We start from the raw sequence: 18,437 nt of genomic DNA, 5'->3' as shown, positions 1-18,437 counted from the left end.
TATCATCAAAAAGTTAATTTATTTCAGTTCTTCAATACAAAAAGTGAAAGTCATATTATATAGAGTCATTACACACCTGAACAAGGGATGTATAAGCGGGGCCCAATTGCAAGACTAGACAAGCAACAGAAGATTAGACCCCTAAAATATAACTTTTATTCGAATATGCTAAAAAGGACTCAGTAGTCACCATAACAACAAACACAAAAACAAGACAAAATGCCAGGGAACAGGGATAAGTCACACATCAGTCAGGAAGGATTACGGGCTCTATCTGTCCCTATTTTGTCCCTAAATTCTCTCCCTTGGGTCTCCTTAAATGCATATCTATGATGAATTGTCGGCTTCTTAATCTGTACGTTCACTTTTCTCTATCTTTTATTCACGATTGTGGTTTTTTAAATATAAAGATAGATATTTACCAGGGATATTAGGGACACCAACGTTGAGCGGGGGCGCCACGGAGCAAAAATTAGGGTGCCAACCTCCGCTGTCAGGAAGGGAGAGAATTTAGGGACAAAATAGGGACAGATAGAGCCCGTAATCCTTCCTGACTGATGTGTGACTTATCCCTGTTCCCTGGCATTTTGTCTTGTTTTTGTGTTTGTTGTTATGGTGACTACTGAGTCCTTTTTAGCATATTCGAATAAAAGTTATATTTTAGGGGTCTAATCTTCTGTTGGTTGTCTAATAGAGTCATTACACACAGAGTGATCTATTTCAAGTGTTTATTTCTGTTAATGTTGATGATTATGGCTTACAGCCAATGAAAACACAAAAGTCATTATCTCAGTAAATTAGAATACTTTATAACAGCTTGAAAAATTATTTTAAAATCTGAAATGTTATCCTACTGAAATGTATGGTCAGTAAATGCCCTCAATAATTGGTCTGGGATCCTTTTGCATCAATTACTGCATCAATGCGGCAATGTGGCATGGAGGCGATCAGCCTGTGGCACTGCTGAGGTGTTATGGAAGCCCAGATGGCTTTGATAGCAGCCTTCAGCTCGTCTGCATTGTTGGGTCTGGTGTCTCTCGTCTTCCTCTCGACAATACCCCATAGATTCTCTATAATAGATTCTCTATGGGGTTATGGTCAGGTGAGTTTTCTGCCAATCAAGCACAGTGATACTGTTGTGTGTAAACCAGGTACTGGTACTTTTGGCCGTGTGGACAGGGGCCAAGTCCTGCTTGAGAATGACATTTCCATCTCCAAAAAGCTTGTCGGCAGAGGGAAGCATGAAGTGCTGTAAAATGTCCTGGTAGACGGCTGCGCTGACTTTGGTCTTGATAAAACAGAGTGGACCTACACCAGCAGATGTCATGGCTCCTCAAACCATCACTGATTGTGGAAACTTCACACTAGACCTCCAGCAGCTTGGATTGTGGCCTCTCCACTCTTCCTCCAGACTCTGATACCTTGTGGAGTGTGTCAGTGACTGCCTTCTGGACATCTGTCAAGCCAGCAGTTTTCCCCATGATTGTGGAGCCTACTGAAACAGACTAAGGGACCTTGTTAAATGCTTAGGAAGCCTTTGCAGGTGTTTTTTGTTAATTATTCTAATTTACTGAGATAATGACTTTTGTGTTTTCATTGGCTGTAAGCCATAATCATCAACATTAACAGAAATAAACACTTGAAATAGATGACTCTGTCTGTAATGACTCTATATGAGTTTCACTTTTTGTATTGAAGAACTGAAATAAATTAACTTTTTGATGATATTCTAATTTAGTGAGATGCACCTGTATTTTTAGAATTATCACACCAGTACACCTGTTTTCTCATTTGCAAGACTTAAGTAAACCTTGTATGATATCTTTTTCATTTGTGAATGTCCTTATACTTTCAAGCAGAACCTAGCCACCCCACAATGCAATAACCCATCGATCAGTACAAGCCCTCCATTTTCCATGGATATCCATATTATGGACTGTGTATACGTTTCTTTTGCCTGAACTGCGCACCCCTCGGTGAAGACAGTGAGTTTTTTGGGGGCAGCTTATGGTCGGCTCAGGATATGAACACCCCCTGATCTGCTTGAAAATATAACTGAAATAAAATGTTGAGAAAAAATTTCAAATATCACGTTGACCCTTCAAGTCACTGTCTTGTAAATCTGTATCACTTCTACACAGAATAGGTGATTGGTCTGAAATCACTCGGGGTGTAAAGAGAATCTGTCATCACAGAATAACTAATCAAACCAATCGCAGCCCCTCAGTATATCATGGCACCCTGTATCTTGATTGGCAGCTGTAGCTTTATAGACTCGAGTGGGGGTCTCAAACATTTGGCCACAGAGGCTGCTTCATGCAGGCCGCAGGCACCATACACCTTGAGGATTGTGGCACGTCAGCACTTTTTCAGTGGAACATATTGCAGGCGCCGTGCACAGACAAGCTCTTTGCTCAGCTATACCAATGCCAACTGTGGGTCAATCACAGGCCAGCAGCTAATGTCTGCAGGGGACCAGGATGGGAACAGTACTAGAAGATGAGGATCAGGATCTTGACATTACTGCAAAGAGACATTACTACAAAAAGGGGACCAGGAAGGGACACGTTACTGTGAGATAGGGAGCCGAATGGTGAGATTGCTACAAAAAGGGGACCAGGTAAGAGGATATTTCTACAAGATGGCCATGATGGGAGACAATAAAACAAGATGAGTACCATGACGGGGGACATAAGCACAAGATAGGAACCATGATGGGGACAACCCCACTAGGCCTGGTGGAGATCCTGGCACAGCTCCCCCGAGACCGGGAGTGTGCACAGACCGCGCTGGAGGGCCTCGCACGGAGGATGGCCCAGGTGCAGCGAGACATGCTGGCGGAGTGGAGCAAAGAGATGGCCCAGCAGACCGGAACCCGTCAGCGGAGCACGCCACCCGAGACGAGGAGACAGACCGCCTCTGAGGATGGAGCAGGAGGAGTGAAGGCCGGAGACGGCGCCGAGGAGGGAGCTGAACAGACGGAGGCAGGTAAAGGGGACGTCACTACCCCAAGCGGAGAAACCGTGAGCCTGCCCCAGCTCCCCGTCGCAGAGCCCGAAATTCCCCCTGCCGTGCCCGTCGCTGCACCGTCACCGCTCCAGACTAGGCCCCAAGCAGAAGCCGCGGCCGCGACCCCTGTGACTTCACGCGCCTCAACTCTGAGCGCGGCCAAGCAGGAAACACCACCGGCCTGGTCGCAGGGCCGAGCGCCCCCGGGCGCTGCAGTGCCAACAGCGCCCTCTACCTCCACCGTGCCACCGGCCTGGTCGCAGGGCCAAGTAACCCCGGGCGCCGCCGTCCTAACGGTGCCCTTTACCTTTAGGGTGCCCCAAGCCTGGTCGCAAGGCCTGGTCAACCCGGGCGCCGCTACCATCACCGCGCCCTCAACATCTCGAGTGCCGCACCTGGGTGAAGATCTATTTGCCCAGCACACGTGCCCGGATGGGCAGCCTTTTATATGGCCACAGGAGTACTACCAACTGGAACTCCAAAAAGCAAGGCCCCTGTGCGAGCCCCTGATTCCGGCTCCGAAGCCCGTCAGGAGAACCCCGCTCCCGCTGGAAGAAGTGTAGCACCCTGAGGATTCGGCTGCTACAGGAGTATTGTACCTCAGCCAGAGGTGTGATATTCCACTCCCGGGTAAGGATGGAGTGTGGAACTGAGCTCAGATAGCTGCATGCACTACATACATCCCATTTCCGAGGGACAGACCTATGGTACTCCCACTAGGAAAATGTGCAGGTACAACCGTGTCTGTCCCTGGCTGGAGTGGGAGGGGGGTGGAACATCCCAGTAGTGTAGGGGCAGATAGGGGGAGCAGTCTGGGTAGTGCTAGGAGCTCATTGGGTGCTGGTCACCTGAGCTCACACATAGAGGGAGTATATAAGGTGGGAACCATCTTAGAACAGGGTCAGACGTCAGTCAGTCAGTCAGCCAGTCAGTCTGTTTTAGTGAAGACTTTGCAGAGCAGTGGAGGAAAGCAGAGGAGCAGAGCAGCCCCAGGCCCAGAGAGAGAGAGGAGAAAGAAAGACCCAGAGGGGAAGAAAGAAGGAACTCTAAGAGCCCAAATTAAATCAAAGGGTGAAGAGTTGGCACAAGGGTACCGGATCCCAAACTGGTGGAGGGCACTTATCCTCAGCCAGAGACCGGAGGCCGTGGGCAGAATCTGCCACGGCCACCCACTATATCCACCCGGAAGGCAGACCACGCATAGGGTCAGGGAACCCAGAGACAAGGGTTTACCAACAAGAGGCCCGAGGGAGCCGGACTTAGGTGGATCCCTGGTGGGGAAGGCCAGAGACGAGGACAGGACAGAAAGGGAGCTCAGAACCACGCTCCAGAACTACTTGGGGGTTGGCCGAGTCCAGGACCTGGTGGACGCAGCACGGCTCGGGTGGTCACTCAAGGCCGGAGTGACCAGTACAAGAACAGCAGTAAGTAAAAACCCTGAACTGCAGAACCCGACTCTGACTCTCATTACCATCCTCACTGCACCTCCACAACCACCATCCTCTGCACCTGACCCCCTGAGGCCATACCCCTCCCGTTGGGGGTTATACTACCGAAGCTGCACAAACACCATCAGCCTCAGCGGACCCTGCTGCAGCGGCGGCCGTAGTGACCGCAATTCAACGGGTGGTGTAGTCGACATAAAGAACATCCAGTAACATCATAGGACTGCCACACACTGAGCTTGACACCCTGGGCACGGACCGGGTCACAGCCGCTCGGAGACTACAACCCCCATCTGATCCGGCTCCGAGTATTCCCCTAAAGAATATGGCTCAGGGGGCGCGTCAACTTTGGCGTAGTCGGCAGGATAACGTGCCCGCAACAACCGGGTACTGCGTGCCTGAAGAAAAGTTCACCGTTACCTCAAAAAGAAGTCTCCCGCCGGTTCCGGAGGGTCCCCGCCATCGGACCCCATCACAAGTCGATTCCCGCCGGTTGTCTGCCATTTGCAGCTTTTTCCCGCCATCTGCAGAGTTTCCCGCCACTGGGAGACGATTCCCGCCATTTCCAAAGATTTCCCGCCTTGGAAGAGCGGACGCCATTATGGGCGTGCCAGAGGATGGCAAGAGGCCGCCTCCCATCGTGGGCCAGGTCGAAGAATGGCGCCAAAAGCGGAAACCGCCCCCACCAACAGAGACTGTGATGCTGGAAGTGTCCATCAGCGTGAAGGAACTGCCCCTGGAGCTGACAATCACCAAGTTGCCCCGGGACCGCCCTCGAAGTGGGAGGAGACAGAACAAAAGAACGAAGATGGGTGCAGCCTGGAGCAGTCTGGAGAGAGCGCACCCGGAGACAAGAAGCCTGGAGCAGAGTCCAGAGAAAGCTTACCCGGAGATGGAAGGCGAGGCGGGCAGCACCGACCCAGTGGTCAGGAGCCTGCTGGAAGCAACAAGTCCACTAGGCTTAGTGGAGATCCTAGCACAGCTCCCCCGAGATCGGGAGTGTGCACAGACTGCGCTGGAGGGCCTCGCACGGAGGATGGCCCAGGTGCAACGGGAGGCGTTGGCGGAGTGGAGCCGAGAGATGGCCCAGCAGACTGAAACCCGTCAGCGGAGCACGCCACCCGAGAAGAGGAGACAGACCGCCTCTGAGGATGGCGCAGGAGGACTCAAGGCCGGAGACGGCGCCGAGAAGGGAGCCGAACGAATGGAGGCAGGTAAAGGGGACGTCTTTACCCCAAACCGGGAAACCGCGTACCTGCCCCAGCTCCCCGTCGCAGAGCCCGAAGTACCCCCTGCCGTGCCCGTCGCTGCAACGTCACCGCCGCAGACTAGGCCTCAGCCGGAAGCCGCGACCCCTGTGACGTCACGCGCCTCGACCCCGAGCGCGGCCAAACAGGAAACACCATCGGCCTGGTCGCAAGGCCTAGTACCCCCGGGCGCCGCAATACCAACAGCGCCCCCTACCTCCGCGGAGCCCCCGGCCTGGTCGCAGGGCCGAGTAACCCAGGGCGCCGCCGTCCTTACGGTGCCCTTTACTTTCAAGGTGCCCCAAGCCTGGTCGCAAGGCCTGGGCAACCCGGGCGCCGCTACCATCAACGCGCCCTCAACATCAAGAGTGCCGCACCTGGGTGAAGACCTGTTCGCCCAGCATACGTGCCCGGATGGGCAGCCCTTTGTCTGGCCAGAAGAATACATCCAGCTGGAGCTGCAAAAAGCAAGGGCCATGTGCGAACCCCTGATCCCGGCTCCAAAGCCCGTAAAGAGGATCTCGCCCCCGCTGGAAGAGACCCAGTTTGAGTGGGACCCCACCGGAGAAGATCTCATGGGGTTCACTCAGGAGACTCGGGCAGCCGCAGCGGAGCGTGCAGAGTGCTGCCGCCAGCAGCTCGAGGTCTTCGAGAGGGAGCGGAGAGAGAGGCGGGTCCGGGAACAGCAAGCCCAAATAAGGAGCGCGGAGCAGAAGAGCCGGACCAGGAGAGACCCCCGTGCAGCGCATGGTCCCCGTACCATCGGGACTGTGATAAAGTTCAACCTGCAGCATGGGTGGGGTTTCATCAGGGATCACCACACCCCCGGCGACGTCTTCGTGACCAGAAGAGACGTTGAGTCCCACCTACCGGAGGGACACAGAGGTCGTGACCTGTATATAGGGGACGAGGTCACCTTCACCCGGCACAAGTGTGCCAAAGGACCCTACGCCCTCCATGTGCATCGCCTGACGGAGGAGGAGCTGCGGTGTGAGGAGGAGCAAGAGGACCCGGACGGGTCTGAACCTGAAACGAATCAACCAACAAGAAAGAGCAGGAGGAAGCCGTAATTGAAGTACGGTATTGTGAGACTGTAAAATAGTTACCCGTCGGGGTACCAAAAACTGTTGCTGCTATTATAGTCCCCGTTGGGACCAGCGAATTGAACTGTTACCCGTGTGTCCCCTATCCATTACCTGGCCGAGGACTGAGAGCGGCCACTTTCCCTTGTATATAGTTGCGCTTCCTAAAGCGCCCCCTACTGGTTTTATAGGAAAGCCGTATTTATTCTTCAAGAGACAATTGCACTTTTCCCGGTCACAAGTTGCACCGTGACCGGAGGAACCAGAAGCAAGAAGAGTTTGCCAGAATGTTGTTTATGAAAAGTTTAATATGAAAAGTTTTAATGCTGCTAATATATGACGTTTTATATGTTTTATTATGTAGATGTTTATGAAAAAAAAAAAATTGTATGTTTTGGTGTTTTGTTTCCTTACAGCCCGAGGACGTGCTGTGGTTTACCAGGGGGGAATGTAGCACCCTGAGGATTCGGCTGCTACAGGAGTATTGCACCTCAGCCAGAGGTGTGATATTCCACTCCCGGGTAAGGATGGAGTGTGGAACTGAGCTCAGATAGCTGCATGCACTACATACATCCCATTTCCGAGGGACAGACCTATGGTACTCCCACTAGGAAAATGTGCAGGTACAACCGTGTCTGTCCCTGGCTGGAGTGGGAGGGGGGTGGAACATCCCAGTAGTGTAGGGGCAGATAGGGGGAGCAGTCTGGGTAGTGCTAGGAGCTCATTGGGTGCTGGTCACCTGAGCTCACACATAGAGGGAGTATATAAGGTGGGAACCATCTTAGAACAGGGTCAGACGTCAGTCAGTCAGTCAGCCAGTCAGTCTGTTTTAGTGAAGACTTTGCAGAGCAGTGGAGGAAAGCAGAGGAGCAGAGCAGCCCCAGGCCCAGAGAGAGAGAGGAGAAAGAAAGACCCAGAGGGGAAGAAAGAAGGAACTCTAAGAGCCCAAATTAAATCAAAGGGTGAAGAGTTGGCACAAGGGTACCGGATCCCAAACTGGTGGAGGGCACTTATCCTCAGCCAGAGACCGGAGGCCGTGGGCAGAATCTGCCACGGCCACCCACTATATCCACCCGGAAGGCAGACCACGCATAGGGTCAGGGAACCCAGAGACAAGGGTTTACCAACAAGAGGCCCGAGGGAGCCGGACTTAGGTGGATCCCTGGTGGGGAAGGCCAGAGACGAGGACAGGACAGAAAGGGAGCTCAGAACCACGCTCCAGAACTACTTGGGGGTTGGCCGAGTCCAGGACCTGGTGGACGCAGCACGGCTCGGGTGGTCACTCAAGGCCGGAGTGACCAGTACAAGAACAGCAGTAAGTAAAAACCCTGAACTGCAGAACCCGACTCTGACTCTCATTACCATCCTCACTGCACCTCCACAACCACCATCCTCTGCACCTGACCCCCTGAGGCCATACCCCTCCCGTTGGGGGTTATACTACCGAAGCTGCACAAACACCATCAGCCTCAGCGGACCCTGCTGCAGCGGCGGCCGTAGTGACCGCAATTCAACGGGTGGCGTAGTCGACATAAAGAACATCCAGTAACATCATAGGACTGCCACACACTGAGCTTGACACCCTGGGCACGGACCGGGTCACAGCCGCTCGGAGACTACAACCCCCATCTGATCCGGCTCCGGGTATTCCCCTAAAGAATATGGCTCAGGGGGCGCGTCAGAAGCACAGTTCGAGTGGGACCCCACCGGAGAAGACCTCATGGGGTTCACCCAAGAAACACGGGCAGCCGCAGCGGAGCGTGTGGAGTGCTGCCGCCAGCAGTTGGCAGTCTTCGAGCGAGAACGGAGAGAGAGGCGGGTCCGTGAGCAGCAGATGCAGATACGGAGCGCGGAGCAGAAGAGCCGGAACAGGAGAGACCCCCGTGCAGCTCATGGTCCCCGTACCACCGGGACTGTGATTAAATTTCAATTGCAGCACGGTTGGGGCTTCATAAGAGGCCATCATACCCCCGGCGACGTCTTTGTCACCCGCAGAGACGTAGAAAGCCATCTGCCGGAGGGACACAGAGGTCGTGACCTATATGTAGGGGATGAGGTCACCTTTACCCGGCACAAGTGTGCCAAAGGACCCTACGCTCTCCATGTACACCGGCTGACGGAGGAGGAGCTGCGGTGTGAGGAGGAGCAAGAGGACCCGGACGGGTCTGAAGCTTACCAGCAAGAAGGAGCAGGAGGAAGCCGTCATTAAAGTACGGTAAAGAGAGACTGTATATAGTTACCCGTCGGGGTACCAGAACTGTTGCTGCTTTAAATATGTTCCCCGTTGGGACAAGTGTGAACTTTAACCCGTGTGTCCCTATTCCCACTGACCGAGGACTGAGAGCGGCCACACCTCCATTGTATATAGTTGCGCTTTCTAAGGCGCCCCCTACTGGTTTTATAGGAAAGCTGAGTTTTTCAAGAAGAGACTGTGCACTTTACCCGGTCACAAGTCGCACCGTGGCCAGAGGAACAAGAAAAAAGTTTTATGATATATGATGTTTTATATGTTGATGTGTTATGAAAAAAAAAAAAAAAATTGTATGTTTTTGGATGTTTTATTCTCTTACAGCCCGAGGACGTGCTGTGATTTACCAGGGGGGAATGTAGCACCCTGAGGACTCGGCTGCTACAGGGGTATTACACCTCAAGCCAGAGGTGTGGTATTCCACTCCCGGGTAAGGATGGAGTGTGGAACTGAGCTCAGTAGGCTGCATGCACTACATACATCCCATTTCCGGGGGACAGATCGATGGTACTCCCACTAGATATATGTGCAGGTACGACAGTGTCTGTCCCTGGCTGGAGTGGGAGGGGGGTGGAACATCCCAGTAGTGTAGGGGCAGATAGGGGGAGCAGTCTGGGTAAAGATAGGAGCTCATTGGGTGCTGGTCACCTGAGCTCACACATAGAGGGAGTATATAAGGTGGGAACCATCTTAGAACAGGGTCAGACAGTGAGACAGTCAGTCTTGTGTAGAGCAGAGGAGAAGAGCAGAGAAGCTCAGCCAGCTCCAAGGCCAAGAGAGAGAGAGAGGAGAAAAGAAGGACCCAGAGGGGAAAGAAGAAGGAACCCCAAGAACCTAAAATCAGACCAGAAGGGTGAAGGGTTGGCAACTCGGGTACCGGATCCCAAGCTGGCAGAGGCAAAGCACACCTTAGCCAGGAACCGGAGGTCGTGGGCAGGATCTGCCACGACCCTCACTAAATCCACTGAGAAGGCACACCGAGTATAGGGTCAGGGAACCCAGAGAAAAGGTTTAACCAACAAGAGACCCGAGGGAGCCGGACATAAGTGGATCCCTGGTGGGAACGGCCATAGAAAGGAAAGTCAGAAAGGGAGCTCAGGATCACGCTCCAGAATTGCTTGGGAGTTGGCCGAGTCCAGGACCTGGTGGACGCAGCACGGCTCGGGTGGTCACTCATGGCCAGAGTGACCAAAAGAACAGCAGTAAGTAAAAACCCTGAACTGCACAGCCCGACTCTGAGTCTTCTTACCATCCACACTGCACCTCCACAACCACCATCCTCTACATCTGACCCCCTGAGGCTATACCCCTCCCGTTGGGGGTTATACTACCACAGCTGCACACATACCACCAGCCTCAGCGGACCCTTCTGCAGCGGCGGCCGTAGTGACCGCAAATCAACGGGTGGCGTAGTCGACACAAAGAACATCCAACAACATCTGCAAGGACTGCCACACACTGAGTTTGACACCCTGGGCACGGACCGGGTCACCGCCACTCGGAGACTACAACCCCCATCTGATCCGGCTCCGGGTATCCCCAAACAGCACTGGCCCAGGGGGCGCGTCAACTTTGGCGTAGTCGGCAGGATCTCGTGCCCGCAACAACCGGGTACTGCGTGCCTGAAGAAAAGTTCACATTTACCTCAAAAAGAAGTCTCCCGCCGGTTCCGGAGGGTCCCCGCCATCGGACTCCATCACAGGTCGTTTCCCGCCGGTTGCTCGCCATTTGCAGATTTTTCCCGCCATCCACGGAGTTTCCCGCCACTGGGAGACGATTCCCGCCATTTCAGAAGATTTCCCGCCTTGGAAGAGCGGACGCCATTATGGGCGTGCCAGAGGGTGGCAAGAGGCCACCTCCCATCGTGGGCCAGGTCGAAGAATGGCGCCAAAAGCGGAAACCGCCCCCACCAACAGAGACTGTGATGCTAGAGGTGTCCATCAGCGTGAGGGAACTGCCCCTGGAACTGACAATCACCAAGTTGCCCCGGGACCATCCTCAATGTGGGCGGAGACAGAACAAAAGAGAGAAGATGGGTGCAGCCTGGAGGAGTCTGGAGAGAGCGCACCCGGAGACAAGAAGTCTGGAGAGGAGTATGGAGAAAGCACACCCGGAGATGGAGGGAGAGACAGGCAGCACCGACCCAGTGGTCAGGAGCCTGCTGCAAACGACAACCCCACTAGGCCTGGTGGAGATCCTGGCACAGCTCCCCCGAGACCGGGAGTGTGCACAGACCGCGCTGGAGGGCCTCGCACGGAGGATGGCCCAGGTGCAGCGAGACACGCTGGCGGAGTGGAGCAAAGAGATGGCCCAGCAGACCGGAACCCGTCAGCGGAGCACGCCACCCGAGACGAGGAGACAGACCGCCTCTGAGGATGGAGCAGGAGGAGTGAAGGCCGGAGACGGCGCCGAGGAGGGAGCTGAACAGACGGAGGCAGGTAAAGGGGACGTCACTACCCCAAGCGGAGAAACCGTGAGCCTGCCCCAGCTCCCCGTCGCAGAGCCCGAAATTCCCCCTGCCGTGCCCGTCGCTGCACCGTCACCGCTCCAGACTAGGCCCCAAGCAGAAGCCGCGGCCGCGACCCCTGTGACGTCACGCGCCTCAACTCTGAGGGCGGCCAAGCAGGAAACACCACCGGCCTGGTCGCAGGGCCGAGCGCCCCCGGGCGCTGCAGTGCCAACAGCGCCCTCTACCTCCACCGTGCCACCGGCCTGGTCGCAGGGCCAAGTAACCCCGGGCGCCGCCGTCCTAACGGTGCCCTTTACCTTTAGGGTGCCCCAAGCCTGGTCGCAAGGCCTGGTCAACCCGGGCGCCGCTACCATCACCGCGCCCTCAACATCTCGAGTGCCGCACCTGGGTGAAGATCTATTTGCCCAGCACACGTGCCCGGATGGGCAGCCTTTTATATGGCCACAGGAGTACTACCAACTGGAACTCCAAAAAGCAAGGCCCCTGTGCGAGCCCCTGATTCCGGCTCTGAAGCCCGTCAGGAGAACCCCGCTCCCGCTGGAAGAAGCACAGTTCGAGTGGGACCCCACCGGAGAAGACCTCATGGGGTTCACCCAAGAAACACGGGCAGCCGCAACGGAGCGTGTGGAGTGCTGCCGCCAGCAGTTGGCAGTCTTCGAGCGAGAATGGAGAGAGAGGCGGGTCCGTGAGCAGCAGATGCAGATACGGAGCGCGGAGCAGAAGAGCCGGAACAGGAGAGACCCCCGTGCAGCTCATGGTCCCCGTACCACCGGGACTGTGATTAAATTTCAATTGCAGCACGGTTGGGGCTTCATAAGAGACCATCATACCCCCGGCGACGTCTTTGTCACCCGCAGAGACATAGAAAGCCATCTGCCGGAGGGACACAGAGGTCGTGACCTATATGTAGGGGATGAGGTCACCTTTACCCGGCACAAGTGTGCCAAAGGACCCTACGCTCTCCATGTACACCGGCTGACGGAGGAGGAGCTGCGGTGTGAGGAGGAGCAAGAGGACCCGGACGGGTCTGAAGCTTACCAGCAAGAAGGAGCAGGAGGAAGCCGTCATTAAAGTACGGTAAAGAGAGACTGTATATAGTTACCCGTCGGGGTACCAGAACTGTTGCTGCTTTAAATATGTTCCCCGTTGGGACAAGTGTGAACTTTAACCCGTGTGTCCCTATTCCCACTGACCGAGGACTGAGAGCGGCCACACCTCCATTGTATATAGTTGCGCTTTCTAAGGCGCCCCCTACTGGTTTTATAGGAAAGCTGAGTTTTTCAAGAAGAGACTGTGCACTTTACCCGGTCACAAGTCGCACCGTGGCCGGAGGAACAAGAAAAAAGTTTTATGATATATGATGTTTTATATGTTGATGTGTTATGAAAAAAAAATAAAAAATTGTATGTTTTTGGATGTTTTATTCTCTTACAGCCCGAGGACGTGCTGTGATTTACCAGGGGGGAATATAGCACCCTGAGGACTCGGCTGCTACAGGGGTATTACACTTCAAGCCAGAGGTGTGGTATTCCACTCCCGGGTAAGGATGGAGTGTGGAACTGAGCTCAATAGGCTGCATGCACTACATACATCCAATTTCCGGGGGACAGATCGATGGTACTCCCACTAGATATATGTGCAGGTACGACAGTGTCTGTCCCTGGCTGGAGTGGGAGGGGGGTGGAACATCCCAGTAGTGTAGGGGCAGATAGGGGGAGCAGTCTGGGTAAAGATAGGAGCTCATTGGGTGCTGGTCACCTGAGCTCACACATAGAGGGAGTATATAAGGTGGGAACCATCTTAGAACAGGGTCAGACAGTGAGACAGTCAGTCTTGTGTAGAGCAGAGGAGAAGAGCAGAGAAGCTCAGCCAGCTCCAAGGCCAAGAGAGAGAGAGAGGAGAAAAGAAGGACCCAGAGGGGAAAGAAGAAGGAACCCCAAGAACCTAAAATCAGACCAGAAGGGTGAAGGGTTGGCAACTCGGGTACCGGATCCCAACCTGGCAGAGGCAAAGCACACCTTAGCCAGGAACCGGAGGTCGTGGGCAGGATCTGCCACGACCCTCACTAAATCCACTGAGAAGGCACACCGAGTATAGGGTCAGGGAACCCAGAGAAAAGGTTTAACCAACAAGAGACCCGAGGGAGCCGGACATAAGTGGATCCCTGGTGGGAACGGCCGTAGAAAGGAAAGTCAGAAAGGGAGCTCAGGATCACGCTCCAGAATTGCTTGGGAATTGGCCGAGTCCAGGACCTGGTGGACGCAGCACGGCTCGGGTGGTCACTCATGGCCAGAGTGACCAAAAGAACAGCAGTAAGTAAAAACCCTGAACTGCACAGCCCGACTCTGAGTCTTCTTACCATCCACACTGCACCTCCACAACCACCATCCTCTACATCTGACCCCCTGAGGCTATACCCCTCCCGTTGGGGGTTATACTACCACAGCTGCACACATACCACCAGCCTCAGCAGACCCTTCTGCAGCGGCGGCCGTAGTGACCGCAAATCAACGGGTGGCGTAGTCGACACAAAGAACATCCAACAACATCTGCAAGGACTGCCACACACTGAGTTTGACACCCTGGGCACGGACCGGGTCACCGCCACTCGGAGACTACAACCCCCATCTGATCCGGCTCCGGGTATCCACAAACAGCACTGGCCCAGGGGGCGCGTCAATTATACAAGATTACAACCACAATTCATGAAGAAACAAATTTTGCATGCCAGTATTTAATAAAATGTGAGAGGTAGAAAGCTTTTTTTTTGTTAAATTAAAAAATTTGTTTGTTTTTTATATTATCACTTTTCATAGTTTAAAAACTTACACAAAGCTCTGATTGTTCATGTTTGATAAAATTTTACTTTTCTTGTTTGTCCACCAGTCCTGGTCAGCACCAGCATTATGAAGAGCGGCTGGACATTATCATAATTTATATCACAAATGTGGCAGAAATGATCACATAAATGTTGTCTAGCTCCGCCCACTCTTCAGAAATGTCGCTGCTGGGACTGGTGGAAATACAGTAAAAGTCAAATTTGGGCAAAACTGAACAATCAGTGCTGTTTGTAATTATGTATGTCACAAAAAGTGACAATACATACATACATTTATAATTCCTATGCCATGAGATTGGAATCTATGAGGAGCTCCTGGAATTAACTCCATTCTGGAGGTTTCAGTCATGAGCCGTCTAGATTGGATTTGATCCTATGAGGACATCGCTCCAGCAACTCCATTCTACTCAGGTCACCAATGAACTGTACAGAATAGAGGCTACAGGGAGATCATCTAAAAATCCACACCGATCTAGACGGCTCACTAGTGAATCAGATAGAATGGAGTTGCTCAAATGAGGTCCTCAAAAAATCCACTCCAATCTATACGGCTCACTAGTGAATCAGCTACAATGGAGTTGCTCAAATGAGGTCCTCAAAAAATCCACTCCGATCTATACGGCTCACTAGTGAATCAGCTAGAATGGAGTTGCTCAAATGAGGTCCTCAACAAATCCACTCCAATACAATGTTGTAAATTATGAGGACTCTGTTGCTGCGCTCTGTTATGTTTCTCCCTGCGAAGCTCCGCTCACTCTTTGAAAAACTCGATTCCAGTCACCTCAGCACCAAACAGTACAGTTTGGAGGCTACAGTGAGATCCTCAAGAAATCCACTCCGATCTATACGGCTCACTAGTGAATCAGCTAGAATGGAGTTGCTAAAATGAGGTCCTCAAAAAATCCACTCCAATACAATGTTCTAAATTATGAGGACTCTGTTGCTGCGCTCTGTTATGTTTCTCCCTGCGAAGCTCCGCTCACTCTTTGAAAAACTCGATTCCAGTCACCTCAGCACCAAACAGTACAGTTTGGAGGCTACAGGGAGATCCTCAAAATACCCACTCCGATCTAGATGGTTCACTAGTGAATCAGCTAGAATGGAGTTACTAAAATGAGGTCCTCAAAAAATCCACTCCGATCTAGACGGCTCACTAGTGAATCAGCTAGAATGGAGTTACTAAAATGAGGTCCACAAAAAATCCACTCCGATCTACACGGCTCACTAGTGAAACAGCTAGAATGGAGTTGCTCAAATGAGGTCCTCAAAAAATCCACTCCAATACAATGTTGTAAATTATGAGGACTGTGTTGCTGCGCTCTGTTATGTTTCTCCCTGCGAAGCTCCGCTCACTCTTTGAAAAACTCAATTCCAGTTGTGTCACCCTGGCCTGGATGCCACAAGTGTAATTAAAGCTGTGTCTGAGAGCAAGGGGGAGGTTCTCTGGTCAGGGGAACATTAGCATGCAATGCCTCCTGTCTCAGGCCAGTAGGGGGAGCAGGCTGCCCCTATAAAAGCTGGTACTGGGGGCAGGGTTTGAGAGAACTTGATGGCCTGTCTCAGCACTGAGACTTGTCCCAGAGCAGAGCAGGGACAGACAGTTGCACTGCACCTAAGAGGAAGTGTGGCAGGAGGAGAGCCACAAGCCAGAGACAAGAGGCGAAGAGAGCCTGTCTTGGCAGATAAAACACTTACTTTACCAGACTTTGGTGTCTGAGGCTGGGAGGATTCCACATTCTCCAGCAGATAACCAGTTCGCAAGGGACTGTATATTCCTTGGCCTAAGAAGCCTGGAGACCCTGCCACAACCGAAGGGACCAGTAAAGCCGTACAAGGCTGGGAGCAGAAAGGAACCCACGTCGCAGGCCATACAGGCGAGAATACACGGAAAGCTCGGAAACGTGGGCTGTTACCCTATAACGAGGAGATAGCCAGAAGGAGCGCAGAAGCACGGTAGGCCTACACCCTCACCCTGACCAGGGCTAATTTCCCCGTTGCTCTCAGACATCCAGGTCCCCTCCTAGCCGGGACTGTTTATGGGTCAGTTTACCTGTTTTAGTAAAGACCCTGGACTGCAACTTGTTGTCTGTGTGCTCCTTGCTCCTCCAGCACTATCGGCACCGGGACTCTCACTACCATCACTCCCACCATCCACCACACTGCCCTGGGGCCGCACTCTTCCCGTGGGGAGTCACACCATCCCAGCTGCATATATCATCAGCCCCAGCGGTCTGCCCTGCAGCGGCGGTTCCTAATGACCGCAAATCCACGGGTGGCGTAGTCGGACATAATCAATAGCACATAACGGACTACCACTGGCCTGACCACCCTGAGCCACGGAACCGGGTTGCCACTACTACCCCCATCGTTCCCTATTGCCCGGATCTGAGTGCCCCACGGCCCAGGGGGCGAGTCACAGTCACTTCAGCACCTGTACAGTTTGGAGGCTACAGGGAGATCCTCAACATACCCACTCCGATCTAGACGGCTCACTAGTGAATCAGCTAGAATGGAGTTGCTCAAATGAGGTCCTCAAAAAATCCACTCCAATACAATGTTGTAAATTATGAGGACTGTCGGCTGCACTCTGCTATGTTTTTCCCCGCGAGGCTACAGGGGGCGAGTCAGCTTTGGCGTAGTCGGCAGGATTTCGTGCCCGCAACCACCGGGTACTGTGTGCCTGAAAAAGACTTTTGTAACTTACCTGTGGCGAAGTTTCCCGCCATCCGGAGCCGATTCCCGCCATCAGACGCCATCTTGGACCGTTTCTCGCCGTTTTCTGCCGTCTTCCCGCCATCCGCAGCTGCTTCCCGCCATCAGACGCCATCTTCAGGACGCCGCGCGGGAAGAAGAGGGGCGTGGACGTCAAAACCGCGTGAGATCCGAAGCTCCGCCCCACGCACCGACGCTGCGCAAGGTCCTGGAAGGGAGAGAGAGCGACGCTGACGTCATCGGAGCGCGACGCCAGGTACTCGTCCATAGCAGCAGCAGTGGAGCCGCGGCCTACAGAAGAGGTTCGTCGGAAGGTAGGCCACGCTTAACTAGGGGGGGAGAAAGATGTCGTATACAGAGGCGCCCACTACCACCAACGCAGCTGCAGCAGCGGTGATGCCCTTTTCCCTGCCCTACATCCCTGGAGCGGCCTGGCTGCCCAAATACTCAGGGGAGCCCCATGCCCTAACTGACTTCAAGGAAAGGCTATACAGTTTGTTCCAAGTTTACCCCCTGACAGAGGAACAGAAGGTCAGCATATTAACAGGGCAGTTAACTGGCGAAGCCCAGAGGGAGGTAAAATCATGGCCCACTAAGGAGAAAAGAACTGTGAAGGGTATTCTGGCCCGGCTGCGGGGTACCTTTGACACACGTACCTCCGCTGAAATTAAAATGAGGTTCTATGGGTGTAAGCAGCGGGCACAGGACAGCATCAGAGACTATGCCCTAAATCTGCAGGAAGCCCTGAGGGCTATTCAACAAACTGACCCTGGCAGTGTGCAGGAAACGGATAAGCTGCTAACAGAACAATTCATAGAAGGTCTGCTGTCTAGCGCCCACAGGGCCCAACTGCGCCTCATGTTCTTTCAGAACCCCGACCTGACCTTTGCCCAATTTAAGGACAGGGCCATAAGGGTGCTCCGTGAATCTGCAACCAGTGGCGCTATAAACCCCCGGCGCCCTGCTCTCACCAACCACCAGGAGGCGGCGCCCTCCTCTATGGATCCCGTGGGGGCTGATGCACAGGCCCTGAACCAAGCCCCGTCGAAAGACCTGCACCACCAAGTCCAGGAGCTGACCAGGAGCGTCGCGGCGTTGACCAGGACCGTCCAGGCGTTGCAAGTGGACCCGTCAAGACCCATCGAGCTGGCTTCAAGTCCGGAGGATGTCCCGTGGCGTCGACAGAGGAGGATCCCGTCGTTCCGAGGGAGGCCCACAGACCGCTACGCAGAGGGTGGACAGCCCATTTGCCGTCGATGCAACCAGCCCGGACACATTTCCAGGTACTGTAATTTAAACGGGTCCAACCTGGGGCAGAGGGCCAACCCCCAGGCATAAGATCACCAGGCCCTTACAATTGGCGTAATAAGGACGTTGGGGGGCGC

The sequence above is a fragment of the Phyllobates terribilis genome, unplaced genomic scaffold (assembly GCF_046119375.1).
Source record: "Phyllobates terribilis strain yellow unplaced genomic scaffold, ASM4611937v1 Scaffold_12__6_contigs__length_324123572, whole genome shotgun sequence".
In the NCBI taxonomy this organism is placed as follows: Eukaryota; Metazoa; Chordata; class Amphibia; order Anura; family Dendrobatidae; genus Phyllobates; species Phyllobates terribilis.
This window is presented reverse-complemented; position numbering follows the sequence as displayed.